This window comes from Lontra canadensis, unplaced genomic scaffold (genome assembly GCF_010015895.1).
Source record: "Lontra canadensis isolate GAN:19392208 unplaced genomic scaffold, GSC_riverotter_1.0 scaffold159, whole genome shotgun sequence".
Taxonomy (NCBI): domain Eukaryota; kingdom Metazoa; phylum Chordata; class Mammalia; order Carnivora; family Mustelidae; genus Lontra; species Lontra canadensis.
Window position 1 is genome coordinate 1,555,223 of NW_022631153.1, and position 6,711 is coordinate 1,561,933.

General features: G+C 34.6%; 1 pseudogene; it reads left to right on the plus strand.

The window, feature by feature from the left end:
* Nucleotides 1-6,432: 6,432 nt before the first annotated feature.
* Nucleotides 6,433-6,495, plus strand: LOC116859571 (annotated as a pseudogene).
* The last annotated feature ends 216 nt before the right edge of the window (nucleotides 6,496-6,711 follow it).

Sequence of the window (6,711 nt, forward strand, 5' to 3'; positions counted from 1 at the left end):
AGAGAAAGAGAGCCCCATCTTGGAGTCACAGTGGGATAAGGATTTCTGGGCAACCAGAAGAGAGCATGAGGACTCTGGATACCAGGTATTTGAAGTGAACTGAAAGCAAACTTATTTTAGAATTTGGTTTTGGGCCATCAACACATAGTGTAGCTTGGCTATTCTCAAAGTATGGTTTGGAGAACCTTGGAAATTCTTGAGACCCTTTCAGTGGATCCAATAAGTCAACATTTTCACAACAATATCTGAAGTTCATTTGCCTTTTCCTTGTTCTCTTCTGAGTATACAGTGGAGTGGTATAACAGACTGAATAGAGAAGCAGATAGGAGGATCTAGATGTCTTCTACTAAACAAGAAATTAAAGAAGTGTGAAATATGTGAAAATAATGGGGTCCTCTGACTATTCTCTTTTTGTTTCGGATGATATTTTTCATAAAATATGTTGCTTATGTTAATATACAATGAATTTATTATTGTTATAAACTGAACTAGTATTTGAAAAATTATTTGTTTTAATTTTTAAATGTGATTTTAGTATGGTAAATATCAATAAATGTTAATTAAATAAACAAAAGTTCTTCGAGGCATTTAACTTTTGAGTATAGTGGACTTTTTTTCCAGAGAGAGAGCGTGGGGAGAGAGGCAGAGGGAAAGGGAGAGAGAATCTTAAGCAGACTCTGTGCCCAGTATAGAGCCTGATTCAGGGCTCTAACTCACAATCCTGAGATCATGACCGAAACTGAAATCAAGGGTCTGACTCCACTGACTGAGCCACCCAGGAGCTGGATGTGTAATGGGCTTCTGACCAAAATGTTTGTGAGATACTCTTCTGGGTGATGAAGACTCCTGCATACTACAGTTTGCCGTATGTTCAAGAATTTCCTGTATGGAATGCTGGCACTTGGAATTTTGACGTCCTGGGAATATCTTTATGCATGTACTTCTTCAAATATGGTTGGGGGAGAAAAAATTTGCTAAATGGTGCCTTTTTTTTTAAAATAATCATTAGAGTAAATATAAAGAAAGATGTTTGTCACTGTGGGAGTGGTACGGAATAAGTAAGAAATAGAAGAATTAAAAAGAAGAAGTTGAGAATGTCAAACAGGCTTACTCCTCACTTTCTTTTGGTGTAATTAGAATTTTTAGCCACTGAATTAGAATATTTAGCCACTGAAAAGATTTTTGAGTGAAATCAATTTGTATCAGACTTAATTAAAATTGAAAGAGAGTATTTGGAACTATAATGTCTCAAATGAGTATGGAGTTGCATACTCAAATGAGTATGCAAGTTGTGACCCGTCAGTTGAGAACTGGAAATAATTGGATTCCTTGCATTAGTATGAGGCATGGAGGTGGCATAGTGTAGTCATGTGGAGAGTGACTGGAGCAAACAGCAAATGGAGCAAAACCAGCTCATACAATGAATGATTAGAAGTCAGCAGTACTATTGAGAAAAGTTTGCCATATGACTAAGCTGCCCAATTCAACCCTAACTAGAAGATGATTGGCTTTACTTTCAGGTAGGAATAAATTGGATAATCCCACTGAAGGACTCTGCCTTGGTTGGGGTCATATGTCCAATCCTTGACCATGAGCAAAAATCAGAGATGGAGTACCACTACATCAACTTCTACTAGACATAGGATGGAGAGGCAGGAGAAATAGTTCCCCACATGAAGTGATGCCTTATTCCCAGAAAAAAGGAGAAGAACAGAGCAGAAAACAAACAAACAACCTTAGTCAAGTCCTAAATAACTTTGCAATTGGATTTTTACAATAACTTCTCCACTGGTCTTTCCACTTTAGTTATTTCCATCATTACCGGATCAATAATCTCTCTAAACGCATTAAGTCATAACAACTTTGAAGTTTATATGTTGTACATTAGGTCTCCAGGACTTATTTATCTACTGGTTGCCACTTTGTACCCTTAAACAATGTCTCCCTAGTTCCCTCACCTCCATTCACCACCATTCTGTTCTCCGTTTTTATGTTAGATTCCACACATAAGTGATACAATATTCTTGGAGAGTGATCTTAATTTCCTTGTTTCCAAGTTATTAGAAAAACATCTTATTTTTTTTTCTTTTTTCAGCAATTGAAAAACAAATTGTTTTTCAGCAATTACTGTTTGACCTTTATAACAATCCTGTTAGGATTGAATCACCTCTAATAGATAAGGAAATTGAGGCTTAAAGCATTAGAAAATTTGTCCAAATTCATGCAGAGTGATTAGATAAACCAACATTCAAATTAAGATATTCTTAATACAGGCTTGCTTGTTGGAAGACCATTTCTTTATATCAACAAGAACATATAGCAAAGTGCTGGGATCATTACAGGCGCTGAATGTGTATTTATTTAAAAATTAATGAAAATCCCTCTATGAAAACAAAATGAAACAAATTATTAGTACCACAAGGCAACATTCACTGTAAAAGACTAGGACAGGCTTTTTGTTCCTCACTGATAACTCTGTCAACCTACTAAACTAATTTCAGTTTTATGATTTGGAAAATGAGCGTCATAATTCTTCTTGATGTGAATTAGTCAGGGTGTGACTGGACCATGAAGATTCAAGAGAGTTTATTGGAATGGTCATGAGTCAGAGTCATAGTTATGAGAGTTTTGGAAGATAAAAAGAAGGAAGATTAGGATCACAACAAGGCTTTCAAGGTCATAGAGTTATAATGGAGATGAGAACCTTGGATAGATCCCTGATCTACAGCAACTGTTAATTGTGAGAAAAACCTTCTTTCAGATTACCATCTTTTATTTACATTTAGGCTTTTCTGGGTGACTCTCACTCAGAATTCCCTGGCTTCAGTATTATTTCTGAGTTTGGAGGAAGAGTTTATCAATGAAGTACTCATTTGCAAATGTCAGAAATCAACTCTGGCTGATTTAAGTATAAGTTTACTAGAAGAAATATTAAAAGAATATATTACAAGTCTTGAGAACCATATTCAAAATATGCAGGAACTCAGTGAATCTAGGCAGCTTTGAATAGCTGTTTCCTTGATGCTGCTGTGCTATTAACGCTACTGTTAAATGGCTTTACAGAATCTCTACTATCCTCCTAGCTTTGTATCACTTTCTCCAGATGCTAGACCTGGGCAGAATCTCTGATTGGTCAAGCCTTGGTTATATACTTCTGCTCTAGCTTCCTGGGAGCAAAGAGATCAGATATATGCTCTCTCTTTGACTTCTGTAATGGGAAATGTTCCAGATAGAAAGTGTGGGTGCTGCTTTTTTTACTTAATGTATTTTGATTGCTCTTTTCTTTGAACTTCAAGATTCCCACTCTTTGAAGAGTTGGGTGAGCTCTTGAGTCAGCCTTGGCCTTTGTCTTTCTATTTCTTTCCACCTACCTACCATGTTATAAAAGTTGTAGTTAAGGTTCTCTGAGTTTGACAAAAGTCCAATGGTCACAACTCAGTTTTGGTTTTAGTGCTCTGCTTACTTTCCAGGTCTCTGGTTTGACTTAGGTTTACAATTCTAATATTTCTTATTTTCTTGCCAGCTCATCAAAGTACTTTAAAAAGATTTAAAGATATTGTATCTCTATGTTATCAGTGTGCATATCTGGTATTTATATAACCATACATGGAGAAATAGGATTTAGGACTAGTTTTTTGTAATTGCTGTGTTAAAAAGAATAAAAGTATACATATGGGAGTCGTGAAAAAAATGATTCCCGGAGGTGAAAGGAGGAGGAGGGAATATGTTTAAATAAACATGCTCAGGTGATGAATCAACAAGGCCAAAGGGCTATTAATCAATGCTCAGTAGACAGAGCCAAATATAAACATCATGATATACTTTATTTGGATTATTTATTGTGAGACTAGTATTTCTTCAATTTAAGTACTTCCTTATAGAATAATACCCCAAGTGCACACAGACTGGTGAGATGAAAGAGCCAGAGCATAAAAATATGAATATAATAATCATATCAAACCAATAGTATGCATTAGAGTTTAGTGTCATTTATGGGATCAGCATCTATCTGAACTCTCAGCATATCTCTTTGGGCTCTGCAGCCCAAGAAAACCTCCACAGTAGATCTTCATGTTGAGAGCCATGCTGAAGTCAAATGTGAATCCTGAAGTTAACTTCCTTTAATGACAACCAGAAGATCAATGGGAAGAAAGTGTTTCTATTCCTTTAAGTGGTAGGATTAAATTTGGTCACTTCTCACTAAGTTAAAAGAAAGTCTAGTTAATGGAATGTATTGATGAAGAAAAACACAATTCAGTATGTTGTCAAATTATTCTGAACTTGCCATAATGTCTTCAGAGGAACCCTTGACTGAACTCTCATCTCTGTAATTCTTGTGTTGGATTTGTCAGTGTAGGCATGCTCTCTTATGTAAGCATGAACTGCCACACAAACCCTCCATGCTTCTCTTACCCATATTCTGTATTTTGTAAACCTGTTGTGAGACTTTAAATATTTATAAAACTTTTATGTATAATACCTACTGATGCTAATTGATTTAATAATTGATGCTAAATTGATACAATTCGTTGATTCTAATGTAGGATGGATTTTTCATTGTTCTGCCACTTAAATGATCAACTGAGCAGAATGCAACATGTAGTATTAAAGTGCACTGCTGAAACTGCCAAAGGTCAAATACATGTCTTTCCCCTGTAATATGTGTGGTTATGTTTCATTTAACCATCAATATGGGAATATATAAATGACCTTTCCAGGTAAGTTACCTCTTAAAGAACTTCAACTTTTTAAAACTTTGACTTGTTTGAATGGAGACCATTTTGAATTGCATTGCCCACCTCCTGAATTTATAGATAAAAGCACAAGAAAGCATAAAGATTAATCAAATCCATGTTTCCATAACACACATATTCCTCCTTATAAATAGAGGATATTGAATAAAATTTAATATTTATAAAATGCCCTCATATTATTAGCATAAACACTATTATCACACCATTCTGTATGATGAAATATACTCAGAAGTTTGTGAGAAATGGATGGTTCAAACTTTTATTTACATGCTTGCAGAAAATATGGAAAGCAGAGAAGAAAACAAAGATGACTAGAAGCTCATAAGGCAGACATAATTATTTCTTAATAAAGTTAATATGATACTGTCTATATGCTTTTCTAGTACATTCTTAACTTTTTAATATATCGTGAACATTATCTCATAGCCTTGATTGTCTTAATTGACTTACATTCTAATGGTCACATAATATTCCATTTCTTGGTGGTACCTTCATTTTCTTAATCAATCTCCCATTGGTAGACATTTATATTTTCTCAATATTTAGCTATTACAAGCAATGTTGCAGTGAATATCTTTGTACATGAATCTCAATGGACATCTTAATCAGTTAACATATTTAGCAAGAGTTCATGGAGCACTGACAACATGTTAGGCAATATTCTAGGTGTTTGGAATACAAAAGAGAATAATCCTTGCCCTCATAGACTTTATATGCTGGTAGAAGAGACTGATAATTAAAGATCTAGTTCATAGTAACTACTTTCAGATGATAGTGACATGTTTTGTGAGGCAGTGGCTCGCAAACTTTTTGTTCTCAGGACTTCTCTACGTACCTGAAAATTGAGGACCCCGAAGAGCTTTTGCTATTATGGTTATATCTATTTATATTCATTATATTAGAAATTAAGCTGAGACATTTAAAAAGATTTATCTATTAACTCATCTAAAAATTATAAACTCAATACACTTTAAATAATAATTTTTATAAAAATAACTATACTCCAAACACTCCCAAAATAGTGAGAAAAATGGAATTGTTTTACATTTTTGTAAAAATTTTTAAGTCTGATTAGCAGATGGCAGCTGGATCTCATACCTTTCTATACACAGTCTGTTGTGTTAATGGTTTTGGTTGTATTAGAGAAAACTCAGCCTCCTATACATATATAATTAGAAAAAAGAGTATTTTAATAACTTTTTGACATATTTATGGGCATTCTTCTTTGATAATTCACATAACTTGACTAGTGGAAGCTTTTTAGAAGTTAGTTCCAGTGTGGAATCTGAACCTATATTGATAAACTTTTATACTATTATATTAAAACCCAGTATTCTATCTTGAACTTTGAATGGATTTGTTATACATGAATAATTTTGTAATGTTATACATTGGTCATTTTGAAAATATTGGTTTATGACTTATGCAGATCTTCCAAATATTGTCCCACTTTAAAGTATTATACTCCAAAATCATGTTCATTTCTATTATCAATATCATTAGAAAAGTCTTGAGGTATTTGGAAGCTTTCATCTGGAGATGTATTGTTGGCAATAAACACTCTCCTTGAAGTGAGAGAGCCACTTTATTTAATTTTTGTGAATATGTGTGTGAAATGCCCAATTCTCAATAATCGTAGTTCATTTGCCATTCTTTCAACTAAAAATGTTTCCTTAGAGTGCTCACTTCAGCAGCACATATACTAAAACTGGAACGATACAGAGAAGATTAGCATGGCCCCGCCTCTAGCTTCAGCTCAGGTCATGATCCCGGGGTCCTGAGATCGAGCCCCGTGTTGGGCTCTCTGCTCAGTGGGGAGCCTCTTCCCCCTCTCTCTCTGCCTGCCTCTCTGCCTACTTGTGGTCTCTGTCTGTCAAATAAATAAATAAATAAATCTTAAAAAAAAAAAAAAGGAAAAGAAAACACTGGCTAGCTAAGCTCACAACTCGAACAATCA